At 45.1% G+C, this 22,678-nt stretch overlaps 5 non-coding genes and 3 pseudogenes across 5 annotated transcripts; all 8 read right to left on the reverse strand.

Annotated features, from left to right (window-relative positions):
• Positions 1–568: 568 nt before the first annotated feature.
• LOC130304566 (U2 spliceosomal RNA) lies at positions 569–778 on the reverse strand (annotated as a pseudogene).
• A 5,017-nt stretch (positions 779–5,795) lies between these two features.
• LOC130304570 (U2 spliceosomal RNA) lies at positions 5,796–5,928 on the reverse strand (annotated as a pseudogene).
• A 2,079-nt stretch (positions 5,929–8,007) lies between these two features.
• On the reverse strand, positions 8,008–8,184 carry LOC130304561 (U2 spliceosomal RNA; annotated as a pseudogene).
• A 4,061-nt stretch (positions 8,185–12,245) lies between these two features.
• On the reverse strand, positions 12,246–12,436 carry LOC130304554 (U2 spliceosomal RNA). The gene has a single exon (XR_008854308.1). It is a non-coding gene; the product is annotated as a U2 spliceosomal RNA (small nuclear RNA).
• Positions 12,437–14,515: 2,079 nt separating this feature from the next.
• Positions 14,516–14,706, reverse strand: LOC130304565 (U2 spliceosomal RNA). The gene has a single exon (XR_008854316.1). It is a non-coding gene; the product is annotated as a U2 spliceosomal RNA (small nuclear RNA).
• Positions 14,707–16,780: 2,074 nt separating this feature from the next.
• LOC130304574 (U2 spliceosomal RNA) lies at positions 16,781–16,971 on the reverse strand. The gene has a single exon (XR_008854318.1). It is a non-coding gene; the product is annotated as a U2 spliceosomal RNA (small nuclear RNA).
• A 2,078-nt stretch (positions 16,972–19,049) lies between these two features.
• On the reverse strand, positions 19,050–19,240 carry LOC130304575 (U2 spliceosomal RNA). Its single transcript, XR_008854319.1, has one exon. It is a non-coding gene; the product is annotated as a U2 spliceosomal RNA (small nuclear RNA).
• Positions 19,241–21,315: 2,075 nt separating this feature from the next.
• LOC130304569 (U2 spliceosomal RNA) lies at positions 21,316–21,500 on the reverse strand. The gene has a single exon (XR_008854317.1). It is a non-coding gene; the product is annotated as a U2 spliceosomal RNA (small nuclear RNA).
• Positions 21,501–22,678: the final 1,178 nt, after the last annotated feature.

The raw sequence follows: 22,678 nt of genomic DNA on the forward strand, positions 1-22,678 counted from the left end.
TGCAATGGATGGCTGGAAGCATTTGTCTTTGCCTTTGCAATACCACAGAAGCAATGCATGGTCAATGTACAGCAATGACACACCTGTGTGAACAGCCAGGAGACCCCCCCCCCATGTTATGTTACATAGTTAGTACGGTCGAAAAAAGACATATGTCCATCAAGTTCAACCAGGGAATTAAGGGGTAGGGGTGTGGCGCGATATTGGGGAAGGGATGAGATTTTATATTTCTTCATAAGCATTAATCTTATTTTGTCAATTAGGAACATTCAGCACCCACCCGCTATCAAGGCAGCTGCCTATCATGTCATGCCCTACCTGCACAGGTGTGCTGGCTACTCAAATGATCCAATTAAGGAGGCCATTTAGTCAGCAGCAGCAGAAGTCCTGTGCCTGGACGCTCCAACAGGGGCCAGACACAAGCAGAAGCAGAAGCAGCAGAAGCAGCAGCAGCACCACCTTTTGTTTTTTGGCTGCAGCAGCAGCAAGGCCCACAGGGCTGGCTAGCTGGCTAGCCAGCAAGCAGGTAGCAATGAAAGTAGGAATCTTTCTTTTTAACCCTGTAAGGGGGTGGTGCACTGTACCCGAAGATACTGCCATATCGGGTCAATGCATAGGGCGACGGAAGCAAGCTTCGAAATCGGCCCCCGTTCTCAAAAATCCATTTAATATATGGTCCCCAGATAGGGGACGTATCAGATATTAAACTGATAAGAACAGATTTTTTTTTTTTTTTTAACTTGACTACCCTTACGGGGGCAACTTTATTAAAAATTAAATAATGTTAACAAAGTTGTGCAAATATGTCAATAAATACAGTTACATATAAATAACATATTTACAACATATTAAAACATAAAATGGGCACTTGGTGGCTTTACAAGATAGAATTCCATTCTTTTAAAAACCATTTTCTAGATAAAAGCGGAAATCTCTTCTTGTCTAAAAGATAGTACTGGTACATTTCATAAAAACAGATAGATAAAATGTCCTTCACAGATAAAACCTCATGCTTGAACAATAAAATATTCCTGGCCTTCCACAGAGCTGCCTTCACACAGTTTATGATCTTCCATGCAATAGTCTCTTGAGTCCGTGTTGGGCATTCCAGGCAACCATAAAAAACCACTGCAATATTTAAGTCTTTTAGTCCAGTTATCCTTTTTACCAGAGGGAGTATCTTTGTCCATATTTTCTGCGAGTAAAAACAAGTCCATATTAGATGGTGCACGGTCTCCTCTTGTCGGCATCCCTCCCTCGGGCCGGTTGCAGAGTTGGATAATCCTCTTCGGTGCTGGAATGCCCGGCATGGAAGACACTCGTGTGCGCAGCTCCAGGCCAGGTCCTTCTGTGAATTAAAAAGATAATTAATACTCAACATCTTCCAAATCTGTATACACTTCTGTTCGTTAAAATTTTTGATGGGAGTCACGGTACTGGTTTCTTTTATTTCCTTTAGTAGTTTTTTGCTATTGCACAGATCCTGAACCCTTTTACCTTTAAAATTATATAAGTTTAAAATTTTTCCTAAAATCATGTATTGAGGGGGTAAATTCAAAGAATAAGGGCAACTTAAAACTGTAGAAAACCAGCCGTTCCTCCGCATAAAATAACCAGTATTAAAACGAACAAAATAAGACCAGTAGCTATCTTTAAAAACAGTAGTAAAACACATGCTAAAAAACTTTATTAAAAGGAAAGCTTTAAAATCTGGAAAATCCTTACCGCCCCTGGAGTTCGGTTTTATCACAATTTGTCTCTTTAATTTTTCGCTCTTAGAACTCCAAAAGAAAGTAAAACAAGCTTTTGTTATTTTCTTTAGAACCATTTCGGGGGGTGGGAAAACCAGACTTAAATACAATAAAATAGGTAAAAGCACCATTTTTGTAATTAAAACCTTCCCTTCCATTGTAAGTTCTCGCATGTTCCACATACATATTTTCTTATTTATTTTTTGAGCCACCAAGTCCCAGCTATTAAAACCATTATTAGACTCGTCAAAGGAGACACCTAAAATCTGCACCGACTCAGACACAGGGACGGGCACATCATACACAGGCATTCCGCCTATGTTTAAAATGTTACTTTTGTTAAAATTGACTTTAAAACCGGAGGCACAATTAAAATATTGAATCTGTTTTAGCGTCTTCTGAAGCGATGGGGTGTCCCTGCAAAACACCGCAACATCGTCCATGTACCCCACTACCTTCGCCTCTAGTCCCCCTCCTCCTGGCAGGGGGACTCCATGGATCTGCTTATCCTTTCGTATTGTACATAAAAGAGGCTCTATTGCGCAAATGAAGAGTAGTGGGGACAAGGGACACCCCTGCTTCACTCCGGAATTTAAAATCACGCCCTGTGTCTTAAAACCATTTACTAAAATTTTACTAGTACAGTTATCATAAAAAGCTCTAAGAGACAATAAAAAGCCATCAGGTATACCCATTTTCTCTAAAACCTTAAAAAGATAAAAATGTGACACCCTGTCGAAAGCTTTTTCAAAATCTATGGATAAAACCGCCAGCTTTCCTTTTCTTAATTTGGTGTCGCTAATTACATCCTTTAAAAGGTTTAGGTTCTCCCATAAACTCCTCCCAGGCACCCCACAGACTTGGTTTGTATGAATTATTTTATGGATTACGTTCTTTAAGCGGTTAGCACACAGTTTCGCCATTATTTTATAGTCGCAGTTCAGAAGGGTGATTGGTCTCCAGTTTTTGAGTTCCGACCGGTCTCCCTTTTTGAATAGCAGGGAGACATCACCCTTCTTCCATGAGCCTGGGAGGATTTTAGACTTAAAGACTTCCGTAAAAAGGGAGAACAAATCTTCTTTTAAAATACCATAAAAAGTAACATAAAATTCAATGGGTATACCATCCGGCCCAGGCACTTTACCTGTTTTAAAACTCTTGACGGTCTCTAAAATCTCCTGCTCTGAAATATTCTGCAATAAAAAAGACTGTGAGACAGGATCTAAAAAATTGGTGATCTCCTTTAACGAGTCATTCATAAAACATTCATCAATGTGTTTTACATTAAAAAGATCAGTATAAAACTCTTGCACCTTTATTAAAATACCCTGTACATCATTCACTCCTTCAATGTTTTCTATTAACCTTCTATTTTCATGTATTTTCTTAAAAAAATACCTGGAGCAGGTCTCGTTTTCCTCAAGATGCTGTATTCGAGACCTAAAGATAATTTCTTTTCCTTTCTGCTCCAGGCACTTAGTTATTTCTTTTTTAAGATCATGTACCTCCTTCTCCACCTCCATCCCATGTGCTCTGAATTTGTACAGGGTTTGCAGACGAGTATTTAGGATATTATAAAATTCACGTTTTTCTTTAGCTTTCCTAACCCCAACACGGATAAAAAATTCTTTTATTTTTAGTTTCATTTTTTCCCACCAGATACTGGTGGGAGTGTTGGGGTCTTTTACTCGTCTGCATTCCTTGTAAAAGGTGATAAAATCTGATAAAACCTGCGGATCTTCTAAAAGGGACACGTTTAACTTCCAGGCATTCCTACCAGTTCTCCTTTTAAAATCACTTTTAACTTTAAAATACAATAATTTATGGTCAGAAAAAACATTGGTAAAAAGATCACAATTAAAAGGCAGTACTTGATAAGAACAAAAAATAAAATCTATCCTGGAGCTACAGCTTGCATTGCTCCAGGTAACACCGTCTTCCTCTGGTACGTTAAAATTACATTTTTTAAAAACATCAGTGAGATTAAAATCTAAAATCAAGTTTTTTAACATAAAAGACGTCTTATCATAGTTCCTACTCACTGCGTTCGAAAAACGGCGTTCTCCCCTTAAAATACAATTAAAATCACCTGATAAAACAAGAGGACTAGAATTGTTAATAAAAAGGGGTAAAATCTCCAACATTTTTATTCTTTCATTCTTATCAGGAGAACCATAAAAATTTAAAAACTGCCATTTAATACCATTAATAAAAGCGCTGACCAATAAAATTCTGCCTGGTAAAATTTCGTTAAAACTCTCAATTAAAACGTTCCCTTTAAAAAGTATGGCGACCCCTGCTGATCTGGACTCATTTGATCCAGACCAGACTGATGGACCGTGCACCCAATCATCTTCATATTCTTTATAATTTAATCTGTGCGGGATGCCACATTCCTGCAGGAAAAGGACGGAAGCAGCAAAAACCGACAAGTAATTAAATAGGGCAACCCTTCTTACTCTGGCGCTCACACTTCTCACGTTCAAGGACAGACCGGACAACTCAGCCATGGGAATGTACAAGAAAACGTCTTACACCTCTGATTCCCCCTCCGAAGCCTCATACCCCCCAAAATCTGACTCAACTGTACGCATAGAGGAAGCAGGAGAGGAGGCACCATCACTCAGCCGACCCCCCTCCTCCATCTTGATTGAGGCATAGTTGTTCTCGGGCATCCTGGCAATCAGGGCTCCAGACTCATTGGGTTCTTCCACCTCTTGCCCCTCCATAGGGGTCGGGTGTTCACTTAGCTCCGTCTCTGGTACCTCAGAGACGGTCACCCCTGAAACCTCCTCCTGGCAGGGAGGAGGGGGGGGTATCCCCTATGGGGACCTGTGGAGGAACGTCACTTGGGTTCCCTGCATCCGCAGGTACTTCCATCGGCTCCCCCTGGACCGCCTCCGAATAGAGTCTTCTGGAGCCCCTCCGCCTTTTAACCTTCACCTCTCCACCCGGATCATCGCTCTCAGGGGGACCCTGAGCCAGAGGTTGCTGAGGAGCGGATTCTGCTCCTCTCTTAACCCAGCATGCTCCTGGGGGCCAGTTTTTTCACCACTTGCACGTTTTTTGGCCATCCTCTGCTCTTTAGGGTCCCCTCCTTTTGCCTGAGGGGGGTCTTTCTCCTTCTCCATCTCACCGCTTACCTCTTGTGGGGGGGTAATCACTGGCTCTGCTTGCCTCGGCTGGTGTCCCGGTTGCTGTCCTTGCTGCCTCCAGGGTTGCCACTGCTGCTCCGTCCTATGTCTGTGGGGACAAGAGGAGAAAAGGTGACCGAATTGTTGACAGAAATTGCACCTCCCTCCTCTTGTGCATTTCTCTGTCTCGTGCTGTGTGCTACCACATTTTTTGCATGTACTTTCACAGTTTTCTTTTGTGTGTCCATATCTGTGACACTTCCTGCAGTAGCTTGGCATCCCCGCATAAAAGAGGTCGCCACACATATTATTTATTTTAAAACGAGCTGGTGGTAGTTGTATTCCCCCTGGCAATCTGTCATCTTTTTTGCATGTAACCTGAAATCTCCACTTAGATGTCCAGATGCCACAGCTGTTCATGATTTTTCCTCTGCACTCAACCTTACTAAAATAGACTTGTAAAAACAACTCAACATCGTGTAGGTTGGCGAAAGGGGAATACATCTTTACTACCACCAGCTTAATATCGTCTAGAACGTGCTCAATAATCCGGACACCCTGAAGCTTTTTGTCTTTACTCGCAGCAGCTCTGGTAACAAAATCTCTGTGGATGCCATTTTGTGTGAACGTCACATCAAAAATTTTACGCTTCGGGTAGTCCTGGATTGCCAATATCTCGCCCTTCTGTATTCCGAAAACTCCTCCGAGCACGTCCTCTACTACGAATTTCAAATCGTCCGCCCTTTTGGTATCATCCGTGAGAATGACTCTCACGGTGTTTTTGATCCTTGCGTATGCCGGCACAGAACCTGGATCCGGATCATCATCCATGGTTCTAACCTCTCTCCACCCGAAGGTCTTGAGAGGCGATCGCTACTCGTTACCCTGGGACTAGGCCCTCTCCCCAATAGCAACAAGTGGGTGAAGCCCAGGCAATAAACCTGGGCGATCCCACAAGGCCGAGGAGAGGGGTACCCGAGTACCTTCTGACCAGATCTCCTGTATTACTACACTTGATCTTAGCCAAAAGGCCGAGAAGCGATAACCGTGAAAGGGGCGGGCCCAACAAGGTCCCCTTCATGGGCACTATCACTGCTTGCTGTCAGGGAGGCTGCCAGACAATTTTCCATGCACACTCTGGGCTGGGGGGCAGTCAACCACCAGTACACACAGCAGAACCTAAACCCATACCATTATTGCTAAGCAGCAAGACAGGGGCCCATTGCACTCCCACGGGGCCTTTTTAAATGCAATCCATAACCCGGATTTGCCAGGAACCCTTCTTACTCCTCCTACTTGCATGTGACACTGGGCTTAGGATCTGCATAGGAAACACACACACAAGCACACACCTACCTTTGTTGCCTGCAGATGCCTCCTTGGCTGTCCCCAAACGGTATCAAACCAACACCCACGGGAAGCTGTAAGCATAGAGGACATGCCTGCACCCCATTGGACTTACCTGTGTGGGTTAAATCCGGGTTATTTGACAACCTATGGCGGTGATGGTTCTGCTCAGGCAGAGCAGTGCTGATGCTCCTCATAAAGCTGTCGCTGCTGTGAAGGTTCTAGGTGACATCACAAATCCCTATGGTTACATACACAACAAAGCTGGGTTGTTGTTGTTTACACTCTGCAAGGCCTGTGGAAGTGAGTGACATCATAGCACTGTAGTTCTGAGGGTTCTAGATGGATGCAACAATCTCCTGTTGCTTCTATGAAGGCCATAATAGACGACATCACCAAACAGCTCCATAGTCACATACACAGCAAAGGAGAGATGTTGTTTACACCTAGTGATGTCAGTGGTATTGAGTGACATCACAGCACAGTGCTAAGGCTCCTGGGCCTGGACACAGCAGCGGCTGCAATATCTCAACGGAGAATACGTTTATATATATGTGTGTGTGTGCGCGTATATATATATATATATATATATATATATATATATATATATATATTCTCCGCCGAAATCCCTTTTAAACCCATTTCCACCTTTTTTTCCCTTCTCTTCCTCTTACTTTTTTTTCACGTTTTTTTACGTTTTTCTCCTTTTCGCCTCTTTTCTGGGCGTATTATTCTTCTTTTTCTTCTTTTTTTTCGTCTAATGCATACCCCATCAGTGCAGCAATGCTTATTCAATACCGCCAGCAGATGGAGACACTGGGGGATAATTTTCTAAGGATTTATACTGATTTTTCCTGTCTGAATTTGTCGCACAGAAAGTTGCAGGCCAAATATGTGTGACATTTCTGCGACTTTAGCTTCTAGAGCCTTTTTACAACATTATACATAGGTGCTGAATACATAAAAAGCGACTGTTCAGCGACAGACAAGTCGCATCGGCTGAAAGTAGGCCAGAATGTCAGTCCATGTTGGAGCAGGTTTAGATACAGTCTAAAGCATAGATCTCAAAGTCTGTGCACAGAATTTAGCAAGGGCCTCGCACCTTCTGATGCATCAGGTAGGTGCACAATAGCATAGCCTAACCCTCTGTACTTTGGTCTATATTGATGCGGGACATAGACAGCCAGCTGATGACCAATCCATTAGTGCAATGGATGGCTGGAAGCATTTGTCTTTGCCTTTGCAATACCACAGAAGCAATGCATGGTCAATGTACAGCAATGACACACCTGTGTGAACAGCCAGGAGACCCCCCCCCCCCATGTTATGTTACATAGTTACATAGTTAGTACGGTCGAAAAAAGACATATGTCCATCAAGTTCAACCAGGGAATTAAGGGGTAGGGGTGTGGCGCGATATTGGGGAAGGGATGAGATTTTATATTTCTTCATAAGCATTAATCTTATTTTGTCAATTAGGAACATTCAGCACCCACCCGCTATCAAGGCAGCTGCCTATCATGTCATGCCCTACCTGCACAGGTGTGCTGGCTACTCAAATGATCCAATTAAGGAGGCCATTTAGTCAGCAGCAGCAGAAGTCCTGTGCCTGGACGCTCCAACAGCGGCCAGACACAAGCAGAAGCAGAAGCAGCAGCAGCACCACCTTTTGTTTTTTGGCTGCAGCAGCAGCAAGGCCCACAGGGCTGGCTAGCTGGCTAGCCAGCAAGCAGGTAGCAATGAAAGTAGGAATCTTTCTTTTTAACCCTGTAAGGGGGTGGTGCACTGTACCCGAAGATACTGCCATATCGGGTCAATGCATAGGGCGACGGAAGCAAGCTTCGAAATCGGCCCCCGTTCTCAAAAATCCATTTAATATATGGTCCCCAGATAGGGGACGTATCAGATATTAAACTGATAAGAACAGATTTTTTTTTGATTGAAAGAGCTTTATTTTCCGTTCAGTCATTACAAGTCGTACAATAAATTACAGTCACACAAAGCATGATAGTACAATACACAGCAAAGGTTCCCTAAGCTATACATCGCACACCATGCTACTCTAACATTCAGCTCAATCCTGCAATATAAAGGCACAAGAGATCAAGCAAAAACCAAATAATACAATCTGTGATCGGGGTAGGGGTGTGGGCGACTATGTGGGGGTAGGGAGGGGGCGGATCACAGGGCCAAACTGTTGGGCTGTATCTTCAGGGAGACATGGGAGAAGGAGAGGGGTCTTCACTCCTCTTCTTCCTCATCAACGGCCGAGCTGTCCAAGATGGAATAGTCTCTGAGCAGGTTCTTGATGAACCTGCGGCAGTCCCGGACGGACATGTTTTCCCTGTTGATCACGAGGCGGTTCCTGGCAAGCCACACTGCGTCCTTAAAACAGTTCATAAGGCGCCAGGCCTCCTGGATGGCCTCCACGTCGTGGGTCCCAGGGAACAGGCCGTAAAGCACCGAATGGTACGATAGGCAGCTCCTGGGCACTGAGTCTCTGAGTTCCTGTTCTAGGGCGTCCAACAGACCCTGTGCAAAGGGGCACTGCCAAAACACGTGGAAAGATGTTTCCTCCACGTAGGGGCAACGGGGGCAGTACCGGGTCTTGCACAGGTTGCGGGCATGCATGAATGACCTGAGAGAGAGACCTCCCATGACGGCCATCCACGACAAGTCCTTGTGTCCATTGGTAAGCCGCTTTGAGGCCACATTGTTCCAAACTGTCTCTGCAGTGGCTGCGGGGAGTCCCGGAACCAGCTCGGTCAAGTCCTTAGCTCGGATGAGCTTGTGGATTGTCTTCGGCTTCCATAGGTCGGGTTTCAGTCCTTCCAGCTGGTGCTCCCTCACAAACCGGACAACATCCCCATAGAACCAGGGAGTGTTCCAGTTGTAAGGGATGGAGCTGTCCCACTTGTCCCAGCCCAGCTGTCTCCAAAGGGGCATGAGAAACAAGCGAGACATGGACCTGCCCGCTGAGCCAGTCTTTTCAACAAGAGTCCGCTGCACCGTGACACATGCAAAGGAGGCCCTCAGCAGAGCGGGGATGTCGGGTATTCCCTTCCCACCCTTGCGGGGTTCCTTGTACATCACGGTCCTCTTGACTCTGTCCATTTTGCCCCAGACGAAGCCAAACACTGTCCGGGTGATGGCCTTGCAAACGGTGGTATGGGGAGGCCAGGCCTGTGCGGTATATTGGAGCACAGGCAAAACTTCACTCCGCAGGACAAGTGCCTTGCCTTCCATCGTGAGCTTTCTGGAGCTCCACAGTCCGATCTTTGAGTTTATCCTTCCTAGTCGGTCTTGCCAAGACTTAAGGGCCGCTCCTTCCTTCCCGAACCAGACTCCAAGAATTTGAATGAAGTCCGGCTTAATAGTAAAGGGGAAGGGGGCGGAAGAAGCCAGGTGCCACTCCCCGAAGAGCATGGCCTCCGACTTCCCGCAGTTGACTTTTGCCCCCGAAGCTCTGCCGAAGTCCTCGCAGGTCTGGACGAGTGCAGTCACCGAACGCTGGTCAGCGCAGAAGACGGTCACGTCGTCCATGTAGAGCGAGCACTTGACCTCGTGGCGATCTGGTCCTGGTGCGGTGATCCCTCTGATCTCTCCATTCTGCCGGATAGTCTCAGCGAAGAGCTCTATAACACAAACAAAAAGGAGAGGTGAAAGAGGGCAGCCTTGTCTAACCCCTGAAAGAATAGGAAAGGGGTCAGTCTTCCAGCCGTTCACCAACACCGTGCTGTAAATGTCAAAATACATAACGTTAACAAAAGAGCAAAACATCTTCCCCAGACCCAGCCTGCGCAAAACCCTGTCCATGAATGCGTGGGAGACACGGTCGAACGCCTTCTCCTGATCTAAGCTGACCAGGGCGGCGCGGCCCGATACTACACTTGATCTTAGCCAAAAGGCCGAGAAGCGATAACTGTGAAAGGGGCGGGCCCAACAAGGTCCCCTTCATGGGCACTATCACTGCTTGCTGTCAGGGAGGCTGCCAGACAATTTTCCATGCACACTCTGGGCTGGGGGGCAGTCAACCACCAGTACACACAGCAGAACCTAAACCCATACCATTATTGCTAAGCAGCAAGACAGGGGCCCATTGCACTCCCACGGGGCCTTTTTAAATGCAATCCATAACCCGGATTTGCCAGGAACCCTTCTTACTCCTCCTACTTGCATGTGACACTGGGCTTAGGATCTGCATAGGAAACACACACACAAGCACACACCTACCTTTGTTGCCTGCAGATGCCTCCTTGGCTGTCCCCAAACGGTATCAAACCAACACCCACGGGAAGCTGTAAGCATAGAGGACATGCCTGCACCCCATTGGACTTACCTGTGTGGGTTAAATCCGGGTTATTTGACAACCTATGGCGGTGATGGTTCTGCTCAGGCAGAGCAGTGCTGATGCTCCTCATAAAGCTGTCGCTGCTGTGAAGGTTCTAGGTGACATCACAAATCCCTATGGTTACATACACAACAAAGCTGGGTTGTTGTTGTTTACACTCTGCAAGGCCTGTGGAAGTGAGTGACATCATAGCACTGTAGTTCTGAGGGTTCTAGATGGATGCAACAATCTCCTGTTGCTTCTATGAAGGCCATAATAGACGACATCACCAAACAGCTCCATAGTCACATACACAGCAAAGGAGAGATGTTGTTTACACCTAGTGATGTCAGTGGTATTGAGTGACATCACAGCACAGTGCTAAGGCTCCTGGGCCTGGACACAGCAGCGGCTGCAATATCTCAACGGAGAATACGTTTATATATATGTGTGTGTGTGCGCGTATATATATATATATATATATATATATATATATATATATATATATATATATATATATATTTCTCCGCCGAAATCACTTTTAAACCCATTTCCACCTTTTTTTCCCTTCTCTTCCTCTTACTTTTTTTTCACGTTTTTTTACGTTTTTCTCCTTTTCGCCTCTTTTCTGGGCGTATTATTCTTCTTTTTCTTCTTTTTTTTCGTCTAATGCATACCCCATCAGTGCAGCAATGCTTATTCAATACCGCCAGCAGATGGAGACACTGGGGGATAATTTTCTAAGGATTTATACAGATTTTTCCTGTCTGAATTTGTCGCACAGAAAGTTGCAGGCCAAATATGTGTGACATTTCTGCGACTTTAGCTTCTAGAGCCTTTTTACAACATTATACATAGGTGCTGAATACATAAAAAGCGACTGTTCAGCGACAGACAAGTCGCATAGGCTGAAAGTAGGCCAGAATGTCAGTCCATGTTGGAGCAGGTTTAGATACAGTCTAAAGCATAGATCTCAAAGTCTGTGCACAGAATTTAGCAAGGGCCTCGCACCTTCTGATGCATCAGGTAGGTGCACAATAGCATAGCCTAACCCTCTGTACTTTGGTCTATATTGATGCGGGACATAGACAGCCAGCTGATGACCAATCCATTAGTGCAATGGATGGCTGGAAGCATTTGTCTTTGCCTTTGCAATACCACAGAAGCAATGCATGGTCAATGTACAGCAATGACACACCTGTGTGAACAGCCAGGAGACCCCCCCCCCCATGTTATGTTACATAGTTACATAGTTAGTACGGTCGAAAAAAGACATATGTCCATCAAGTTCAACCAGGGAATTAAGGGGTAGGGGTGTGGCGCGATATTGGGGAAGGGATGAGATTTTATATTTCTTCATAAGCATTAATCTTATTTTGTCAATTAGGAACATTCAGCACCCACCCGCTATCAAGGCAGCTGCCTATCATGTCATGCCCTACCTGCACAGGTGTGCTGGCTACTCAAATGATCCAATTAAGGAGGCCATTTAGTCAGCAGCAGCAGAAGTCCTGTGCCTGGACGCTCCAACAGCGGCCAGACACAAGCAGAAGCAGAAGCAGCAGCAGCACCACCTTTTGTTTTTTGGCTGCAGCAGCAGCAAGGCCCACAGGGCTGGCTAGCTGGCTAGCCAGCAAGCAGGTAGCAATGAAAGTAGGAATCTTTCTTTTTAACCCTGTAAGGGGGTGGTGCACTGTACCCGAAGATACTGCCATATCGGGTCAATGCATAGGGCGACGGAAGCAAGCTTCGAAATCGGCCCCCGTTCTCAAAAATCCATTTAATATATGGTCCCCAGATAGGGGACGTATCAGATATTAAACTGATAAGAACAGATACTACACTTGATCTTAGCCAAAAGGCCGAGAAGCGATAACCGTGAAAGGGGCGGGCCCAACAAGGTCCCCTTCATGGGCACTATCACTGCTTGCTGTCAGGGAGGCTGCCAGACAATTTTCCATGCACACTCTGGGCTGGGGGGCAGTCAACCACCAGTACACACAGCAGAACCTAAACCCATACCATTATTGCTAAGCAGCAAGACAGGGGCCCATTGCACTCCCACGGGGCCTTTTTAAATGCAATCCATAACCCGGATTTGCCAGGAACCCTTCTTACTCCTCCTACTTGCATGTGACACTGGGCTTAGGATCTGCATAGGAAACACACACACAAGCACACACCTACCTTTGTTGCCTGCAGATGCCTCCTTGGCTGTCCCCAAACGGTATCAAACCAACACCCACGGGAAGCTGTAAGCATAGAGGACATGCCTGCACCCCATTGGACTTACCTGTGTGGGTTAAATCCGGGTTATTTGACAACCTATGGCGGTGATGGTTCTGCTCAGGCAGAGCAGTGCTGATGCTCCTCATAAAGCTGTCGCTGCTGTGAAGGTTCTAGGTGACATCACAAATCCCTATGGTTACATACACAACAAAGCTGGGTTGTTGTTGTTTACACTCTGCAAGGCCTGTGGAAGTGAGTGACATCATAGCACTGTAGTTCTGAGGGTTCTAGATGGATGCAACAATCTCCTGTTGCTTCTATGAAGGCCATAATAGACGACATCACCAAACAGCTCCATAGTCACATACACAGCAAAGGAGAGATGTTGTTTACACCTAGTGATGTCAGTGGTATTGAGTGACATCACAGCACAGTGCTAAGGCTCCTGGGCCTGGACACAGCAGCGGCTGCAATATCTCAACGGAGAATACGTTTATATATATGTGTGTGTGTGCGCGTATATATATATATATATATATATATATATATATATATATATATTTCTCCGCCGAAATCACTTTTAAACCCATTTCCACCTTTTTTTCCCTTCTCTTCCTCTTACTTTTTTTTCACGTTTTTTTACGTTTTTCTCCTTTTCGCCTCTTTTCTGGGCGTATTATTCTTCTTTTTCTTCTTTTTTTTCGTCTAATGCATACCCCATCAGTGCAGCAATGCTTATTCAATACCGCCAGCAGATGGAGACACTGGGGGATAATTTTCTAAGGATTTATACTGATTTTTCCTGTCTGAATTTGTCGCACAGAAAGTTGCAGGCCAAATATGTGTGACATTTCTGCGACTTTAGCTTCTAGAGCCTTTTTACAACATTATACATAGGTGCTGAATACATAAAAAGCGACTGTTCAGCGACAGACAAGTCGCATCGGCTGAAAGTAGGCCAGAATGTCAGTCCATGTTGGAGCAGGTTTAGATACAGTCTAAAGCATAGATCTCAAAGTCTGTGCACAGAATTTAGCAAGGGCCTCGCACCTTCTGATGCATCAGGTAGGTGCACAATAGCATAGCCTAACCCTCTGTACTTTGGTCTATATTGATGCGGGACATAGACAGCCAGCTGATGACCAATCCATTAGTGCAATGGATGGCTGGAAGCATTTGTCTTTGCCTTTGCAATACCACAGAAGCAATGCATGGTCAATGTACAGCAATGACACACCTGTGTGAACAGCCAGGAGACCCCCCCCCCCCCATGTTATGTTACATAGTTACATAGTTAGTACGGTCGAAAAAAGACATATGTCCATCAAGTTCAACCAGGGAATTAAGGGGTAGGGGTGTGGCGCGATATTGGGGAAGGGATGAGATTTTATATTTCTTCATAAGCATTAATCTTATTTTGTCAATTAGGAACATTCAGCACCCACCCGCTATCAAGGCAGCTGCCTATCATGTCATGCCCTACCTGCACAGGTGTGCTGGCTACTCAAATGATCCAATTAAGGAGGCCATTTAGTCAGCAGCAGCAGAAGTCCTGTGCCTGGACGCTCCAACAGCGGCCAGACACAAGCAGAAGCAGAAGCAGCAGCAGCACCACCTTTTGTTTTTTGGCTGCAGCAGCAGCAAGGCCCACAGGGCTGGCTAGCTGGCTAGCCAGCTAGCAGGTAGCAATGAAAGTAGGAATCTTTCTTTTTAACCCTGTAAGGGGGTGGTGCACTGTACCCGAAGATACTGCCATATCGGGTCAATGCATAGGGCGACGGAAGCAAGCTTCGAAATCGGCCCCCGTTCTCAAAAATCCATTTAATATATGGTCCCCAGATAGGGGACGTATCAGATATTAAACTGATAAGAACAGATACTACACTTGATCTTAGCCAAAAGGCCGAGAAGCGATAACCGTGAAAGGGGCGGGCCCAACAAGGTCCCCTTCATGGGCACTATCACTGCTTGCTGTCAGGGAGGCTGCCAGACAATTTTCCATGCACACTCTGGGCTGGGGGGCAGTCAACCACCAGTACACACAGCAGAACCTAAACCCATACCATTATTGCTAAGCAGCAAGACAGGGGCCCATTGCACTCCCACGGGGCCTTTTTAAATGCAATCCATAACCCGGATTTGCCAGGAACCCTTCTTACTCCTCCTACTTGCATGTGACACTGGGCTTAGGATCTGCATAGGAAACACACACACAAGCACACACCTACCTTTGTTGCCTGCAGATGCCTCCTTGGCTGTCCCCAAACGGTATCAAACCAACACCCACGGGAAGCTGTAAGCATAGAGGACATGCCTGCACCCCATTGGACTTACCTGTGTGGGTTAAATCCGGGTTATTTGACAACCTATGGCGGTGATGGTTCTGCTCAGGCAGAGCAGTGCTGATGCTCCTCATAAAGCTGTCGCTGCTGTGAAGGTTCTAGGTGACATCACAAATCCCTATGGTTACATACACAACAAAGCTGGGTTGTTGTTGTTTACACTCTGCAAGGCCTGTGGAAGTGAGTGACATCATAGCACTGTAGTTCTGAGGGTTCTAGATGGATGCAACAATCTCCTGTTGCTTCTATGAAGGCCATAATAGACGACATCACCAAACAGCTCCATAGTCACATACACAGCAAAGGAGAGATGTTGTTTACACCTAGTGATGTCAGTGGTATTGAGTGACATCACAGCACAGTGCTAAGGCTCCTGGGCCTGGACACAGCAGCGGCTGCAATATCTCAACGGAGAATACGTTTATATATATGTGTGTGTGTGCGCGTATATATATATATATATATATATATATATATATATATATTTCTCCGCCGAAATCACTTTTAAACCCATTTCCACCTTTTTTTCCCTTCTCTTCCTCTTACTTTTTTTTCACGTTTTTTTACGTTTTTCTCCTTTTCGCCTCTTTTCTGGGCGTATTATTCTTCTTTTTCTTCTTTTTTTTCGTCTAATGCATACCCCATCAGTGCAGCAATGCTTATTCAATACCGCCAGCAGATGGAGACACTGGGGGATAATTTTCTAAGGATTTATACTGATTTTTCCTGTCTGAATTTGTCGCACAGAAAGTTGCAGGCCAAATATGTGTGACATTTCTGCGACTTTAGCTTCTAGAGCCTTTTTACAACATTATACATAGGTGCTGAATACATAAAAAGCGACTGTTCAGCGACAGACAAGTCGCATCGGCTGAAAGTAGGCCAGAATGTCAGTCCATGTTGGAGCAGGTTTAGATACAGTCTAAAGCATAGATCTCAAAGTCTGTGCACAGAATTTAGCAAGGGCCTCGCACCTTCTGATGCATCAGGTAGGTGCACAATAGCATAGCCTAACCCTCTGTACTTTGGTCTATATTGATGCGGGACATAGACAGCCAGCTGATGACCAATCCATTAGTGCAATGGATGGCTGGAAGCATTTGTCTTTGCCTTTGCAATACCACAGAAGCAATGCATGGTCAATGTACAGCAATGACACACCTGTGTGAACAGCCAGGAGACCCCCCCCCCCCATGTTATGTTACATAGTTACATAGCTGGTACGGTCGAAAAAAGACATATGTCCATCAAGTTCAACCAGGGAATTAAGGGGTAGGGGTGTGGCGCGATATTGGGGAAGGGATGAGATTTTATATTTCTTCATAAGCATTAATCTTATTTTGTCAATTAGGAACATTCAGCACCCACCCGCTATCAAGGCAGCTGCCTATCATGTCATGCCCTACCTGCACAGGTGTGCTGGCTACTCAAATGATCCAATTAAGGAGGCCATTTAGTCAGCAGCAGCAGAAGTCCTGTGCCTGGACGCTCCAACAGCGGCCAGACACAAGCAGAAGCAGAAGCAGCAGCAGCACCACCTTTTGTTTTTTGGCTGCAGCAGCAGCAAGGCCCACAGGGCTGGCTAGCTGGCTAGCCAGCAAGCAGGTAGCAATGAAAGTAGGAATCTTTCTTTTTAACCCTGTAAGGGGGTGGTGCACTGTACCCGAAGATACTGCCATATCGGGTCAATGCATAGGGCGACGGAAGCAAGCTTCGAAATCGGCCCCCGTTCTCAAAAATCCATTTAATATATGGTCCCCAGATAGGGGACGTATCAGATATTAAACTGATAAGAACAGATACTACACTTGATCTTAGCCAAAAGGCCGAGAAGCGATAACCGTGAAAGGGGCGGGCCCAACAAGGTCCCCTTCATGGGCACTATCACTGCTTGCTGTCAGGGAGGCTGCCAGACAATTTTCCATGCACACTCTGAGCTGGGGGGCAGTCAACCACCAGTACACACAGCAGAACCTAAACCCATACCATTATTGCTAAGCAGCAAGACAGGGGCCCATTGCACTCCCACGGGGCCTTTTTAAATGCAATCCATAACCCGGATTTGCCAGGAACCCTTCTTACTCCTCCTACTTGCATGTGACACTGGGCTTAGGATCTGCATAGGAAACACACACACAAGCACACACCTACTTTTGTTGCCTGCAGATGCCTCCTTGGCTGTCCCCAAACGGTATCAAACCAACACCCACGGGAAGCTGTAAGCATAGAGGACATGCCTGCACCCCATTGGACTTACCTGTGTGGGTTAAATCCGGGTTATTTGACAACCTATGGCGGTGATGGTTCTGCTCAGGCAGAGCAGTGCTGATGCTCCTCATAAAGCTGTCGCTGCTGTGAAGGTTCTAGGTGACATCACAAATCCCTATGGTTACATACACAACAAAGCTGGGTTGTTGTTGTTTACACTCTGCAAGGCCTGTGGAAGTGAGTGACATCATAGCACTGTAGTTCTGAGGGTTCTAGATGGATGCAACAATCTCCTGTTGCTTCTATGAAGGCCATAATAGACGACATCACCAAACAGCTCCATAGTCACATACACAGCAAAGGAGAGATGTTGTTTACACCTAGTGATGTCAGTGGTATTGAGTGACATCACAGCACAGTGCTAAGGCTCCTGGGCCTGGACACAGCAGCGGCTGCAATATCTCAACGGAGAATACGTTTATATATATGTGTGTGTGTGTGCGCGTATATATATATATATATATATATATATATATATATATATATTTCTCCGCCGAAATCACTTTTAAAACCATTTCCACCTTTTTTTTCCCTTCTCTTCCTCTTACTTTTTTTTCACGTTTTTTTACGTTTTTCTCCTTTTCGCCTCTTTTCTGGGCGTATTATTCTTCTTTTTCTTCTTTTTTTTCGTCTAATGCATACCCCATCAGTGCAGCAATGCTTATTCAATACCGCCAGCAGATGGAGACACTGGGGGATAATTTTCTAAGGATTTATACTGATTTTTCCTGTCTGAATTTGTCGCACAGAAAGTTGCAGGCCAAATATGTGTGACATTTCTGCGACTTTAGCTTCTAGAGCCTTTTTACAACATTATACATAGGTGCTGAATACATAAAAAGCGACTGTTCAGCGACAGACAAGTCGCATCGGCTGAAAGTAGGCCAGAATGTCAGTCCATGTTGGAGCAGGTTTAGATACAGTCTAAAGCATAGATCTCAAAGTCTGTGCACAGAATTTAGCAAGGGCCTCGCACCTTCTGATGCATCAGGTAGGTGCACAATAGCATAGCCTAACCCTCTGTACTTTGGTCTATATTGATGCGGGACATAGACAGCCAGCTGATGACCAATCCATTAGTGCAATGGATGGCTGGAAACATTTGTCTTTGCCTTTGCAATACCACAGAAGCAATGCATGGTCAATGTACAGCAATGACACACCTGTGTGAACAGCTAGGAGACCCCCCCCCCCATGTTATGTTACATAGTTACATAGTTAGTACGGTCGAAAAAAGACATATGTCCATCAAGTTCAACCAGGGAATTAAGGGGTAGGGGTGTGGCGCGATATTGGGGAAGGGATGAGATTTTATATTTCTTCATAAGCATTAATCTTATTTTGTCAATTAGGAACATTCAGCACCCACCCGCTATCAAGGCAGCTGCCTATCATGTCATGCCCTACCTGCACAGGTGTGCTGGCTACTCAAATGATCCAATTAAGGAGGCCATTTAGTCAGCAGCAGCAGAAGTCCTGTGCCTGGACGCTCCAACAGCGGCCAGACACAAGCAGAAGCAGAAGCAGAAGCAGCACCACCTTTTGTTTTTTGGCTGCAGCAGCAGCAAGGCCCACAGGGCTGGCTAGCTGGCTAGCCAGCAAGCAGGTAGCAATGAAAGTAGGAATCTTTCTTTTTAACCCTGTAAGGGGGTGGTGCACTGTACCCGAAGATACTGCCATATCGGGTCAATGCATAGGGCGACGGAAGCAAGCTTCGAAATCGGCCCCCGTTCTCAAAAATCCATTTAATATATGGTCCCCAGATAGGGGACGTATCAGATATTAAACTGATAAGAACAGATACTACACTTGATCTTAGCCAAAAGGCCGAGAAGCGATAACCGTGAAAGGGGCGGGCCCAACAAGGTCCCCTTCATGGGCACTATCACTGCTTGCTGTCAGGGAGGCTGCCAGACAATTTTCAATGCACACTCTGGGCTGGGGGGCAGTCAACCACCAGTACACACAGCAGAACCTAAACCCATACCATTATTGCTAAGCAGCAAGACAGGGGCCCATTGCACTCCCACGGGGCCTTTTTAAATGCAATCCATAACCCGGATTTGCCAGGAACCCTTCTTACTCCTCCTACTTGCATGTGACACTGGGCTTAGGATCTGCATAGGAAACACACACACAAGCACACACCTACCTTTGTTGCCTGCAGATGCCTCCTTGGCTGTCCCCAAACGGTATCAAACCAACACCCACGGGAAGCTGTAAGCATAGAGGACATGCCTGCACCCCATTGGACTTACCTGTGTGGGTTAAATCCGGGTTATTTGACAACCTATGGCGGTGATGGTTCTGCTCAGGCAGAGCAGTGCTGATGCTCCTCATAAAGCTGTCGCTGCTGTGAAGGTTCTAGGTGACATCACAAATCCCTATGGTTACATACACAACAAAGCTGGGTTGTTGTTATTTACACTCTGCAAGGCCTGTGGAAGTGAGTGACATCATAGCACTGTAGTTCTGAGGGTTCTAGATGGATGCAACAATCTCCTGTTGCTTCTATGAAGGCCATAATAGACGACATCACCAAACAGCTCCATAGTCACATACACAGCAAAGGAGAGATGTTGTTTACACCTAGTGATGTCAGTGGTATTGAGTGACATCACAGCACATAGCTAAGGCTCCTGGGCCTGGACACAGCAGCGGCTGCAATATCTCAACGGAGAATACGTTTATATATATGTGTGTGTGTGCGCGTATATATATATATATATATATATATATATATATATATATATTTCTCCGCCGAAATCACTTTTAAACCCATTTCCACCTTTTTTTCCCTTCTCTTCCTCTTACTTTTTTTTCACGTTTTTTTACGTTTTTCTCCTTTTCGCCTCTTTTCTGGGCGTATTATTCTTCTTTTTCTTCTTTTTTTTCGTCTAATGCATACCCCATCAGTGCAGCAATGCTTATTCAATACCGCCAGCAGATGGAGACACTGGGGGATAATTTTCTAAGGATTTTATACTGATTTTTCCTGTCTGAATTTGTCGCACAGAAAGTTGCAGGCCAAATATGTGTGACATTTCTGCGACTTTAGCTTCTAGAGCCTTTTTACAACATTATACATAGGTGCTGAATACATAAAAAGCGACTGTTCAGCGACAGACAAGTCGCATCGGCTGAAAGTAGGCCAGAATGTCAGTCCATGTTGGAGCAGGTTTAGATACAGTCTAAAGCATAGATCTCAAAGTCTGTGCACAGAATTTAGCAAGGGCCTCGCACCTTCTGATGCATCAGGTAGGTGCACAATAGCATAGCCTAACCCTCTGTACTTTGGTCTATATTGATGCGGGACATAGACAGCCAGCTGATGACCAATCCATTAGTGCAATGGATGGCTGGAAGCATTTGTCTTTGCCTTTGCAATACCACAGAAGCAATGCATGGTCAATGTACAGCAATGACACACCTGTGTGAACAGCCAGGAGACCCCCCCCCCATGTTATGTTACATAGTTACATAGTTAGTACGGTCGAAAAAAGACATATGTCCATCAAGTTCAACCAGGGAATTAAGGGGTAGGGGTGTGGCGCGATATTGGGGAAGGGATGAGATTTTATATTTCTTCATAAGCATTAATCTTATTTTGTCAATTAGGAACATTCAGCACCCACCCGCTATCAAGGCAGCTGCCTATCATGTCATGCCCTACCTGCACAGGTGTGCTGGCTACTCAAATGATCCAATTAAGGAGGCCATTTAGTCAGCAGCAGCAGAAGTCCTGTGCCTGGACGCTCCAACAGCGGCCAGACACAAGCAGAAGCAGAAGCAGCAGCAGCACCACCTTTTGTTTTTTGGCTGCAGCAGCAGCAAGGCCCACAGGGCTGGCTAGCTGGCTAGCCAGAAAGCAGGTAGCAATGAAAGTAGGAATCTTTCTTTTTAACCCTGTAAGGGGGTGGTGCACTGTACCCGAAGATACTGCCATATCGGGTCAATGCATAGGGCGACGGAAGCAAGCTTCGAAATCGGCCCCCGTTCTCAAAAATCCATTTAATATATGGTCCCCAGATAGGGGACGTATCAGATATTAAACTGATAAGAACAGATTTTTTTTTTTTTTTTTTTTTTTTTAAACCTTCAGGTTTGGACATTAAAACATCAAAATCCAACTCCATACTTCGTCACTTAGACTTTCTGAAGTAAAGTCCAACTCATCATTAGGTCTTTCTTTTTATTTTCAATTTTAAACAAACATAAATACCATCACCAATTACAAACTTACAAGATATCTCCATTTCAAAAACTTCCATATCCCCTCAGCATCCTTATCCCCCAAATTCTTCCTATCACACAAATAAACAACATATAACCTATCTAGAATCATCTTAATACAACCCTCCACCGACATGTTTTTTCTTTTGAATACACATAAATTCCTAACATCCCAAAGTACTTCTTTAATAATGGCAAGCAACACAAAAAAAAACCCTTTCCTTATCTCTCCCTACCATACTAAGTCCAAACATAACCACATCATACGACATATACCTTATACCAGTCAATTCTTTAAACAGCAATCTCATCCCTTTCCACACACCTTGCGCCATTTCACAATTCCAAAATACATGCATCACACTCTCAATCCCATCACACTCATCTCTTGGACACCTCTCATACCTTCCAATCCCTCTATTTCTTTGAAATTCTCTTACCGGTAACGCACCATGCAAACTCTGCCATACTATCTCACGTTGTCTATTTGTTACTCCAACAGTCATTATACTCTTCCACACTCTCCCCACATCTACAGCTCTCACCATATTAATTGAACATTCAACTTCCTCTTTTTTAATGTACCCAATCATACTCTTTTTACTCACAAACACTTCTGGACCCACACCAATCAACCTATAATTCTCCAAAAATTTCACCACATATACATACCAACTAGGACACACAAAAGCATAAGGCACTCTCAAATCTCTTTCCAACCAACCCAATTTACATAACACACTGCCACCCAAATATCTCACCATACATGCACAACTCTTTTCACCTCCCATCATTCTTTTCAAAGCAAAAACAATATTCACACCCAGATACACATCAACATTCGGAAAGTCCATTCCTCCATTTTTACCATCTTTCATTACAATCTCTCTCTTAACTCTTTCCATCTTTGTACCCCACAAAAACACAAATAACATTCTTTTCACCTTTCGCAAAACCATATAACTTGGCGGAAACACAACAGCAACATATAACAGTATTGGCAAAATCACACTCTTCACTATCATAACCTTACCAACCATTGAC

The sequence above is a fragment of the Hyla sarda genome, unplaced genomic scaffold, assembly GCF_029499605.1.
Source record: "Hyla sarda isolate aHylSar1 unplaced genomic scaffold, aHylSar1.hap1 scaffold_1282, whole genome shotgun sequence".
Lineage (NCBI taxonomy): Eukaryota > Metazoa > Chordata > Amphibia > Anura > Hylidae > Hyla > Hyla sarda.